The following is an 815-nucleotide window of genomic DNA, read 5'->3' on the forward strand; positions in this document are numbered from 1 at the left end:
TATGAACGTTCTTACATAACATTATATAAATGTTTTTAAAATATTGCCGAATAATATATATTTTCGAATATTTAAAACATATTTCCTTAATATTATTTTAAATATTTTATAAATGTTGCTCTGATACGTATATTACACAATACAATATTTCATATTTTTTATACGATTTCAGATAGACTGTATGATGATCACGATATGCACAAATGAATTTACTGAAAATTTAGAACAATTTTATGATTACTTATGACATTATAAAAGTGAAAACTGACATTTTAAATTGTAATTTGACTCTTATTCGCTATTTTTAACGTATTAATTATTATTATAAAAGTGAAAACATTTACATTAAGGGAATTATAAAATTTAGGTATTTCAGTGATTAAATTTTTGGTCATAGAGTTTTGCAATAACATATATGTATGAAAAGTTTATTTCAGATTTGTAACATTATTTTTACGATATTACTATAAGGAACATTTACATCATATATAATTATATGCAATATACGTTATAAAATGATGCACATTTGCAGTTATTATGTGATGCATAGTAAGCATAAATGATTTGTAAACTTATCTTTATTTTACGCCGCATAAAGTAAGATAAATATACTGCAAATTTTAGGTAAACAGATGTCGATTTTGATATACTGAATTTTGTTAAATGGTTTCGTAGGCCGGTATTCATAGTCACAGTTCTAATATTCAAGACCTTCTTAAGTTCAGTCTTGAAGAGTTAAGCCCATGACACATAGAAAAACGTAAGGTCGTAAACGTAAACAGTAAGCGAATTGACCAATCACAGTTGAGAATGTA

This window comes from Cyphomyrmex costatus, unplaced genomic scaffold (genome assembly GCF_001594065.2).
Source record: "Cyphomyrmex costatus isolate MS0001 unplaced genomic scaffold, Ccosl1.0 scaffold425, whole genome shotgun sequence".
Taxonomy (NCBI): domain Eukaryota; kingdom Metazoa; phylum Arthropoda; class Insecta; order Hymenoptera; family Formicidae; genus Cyphomyrmex; species Cyphomyrmex costatus.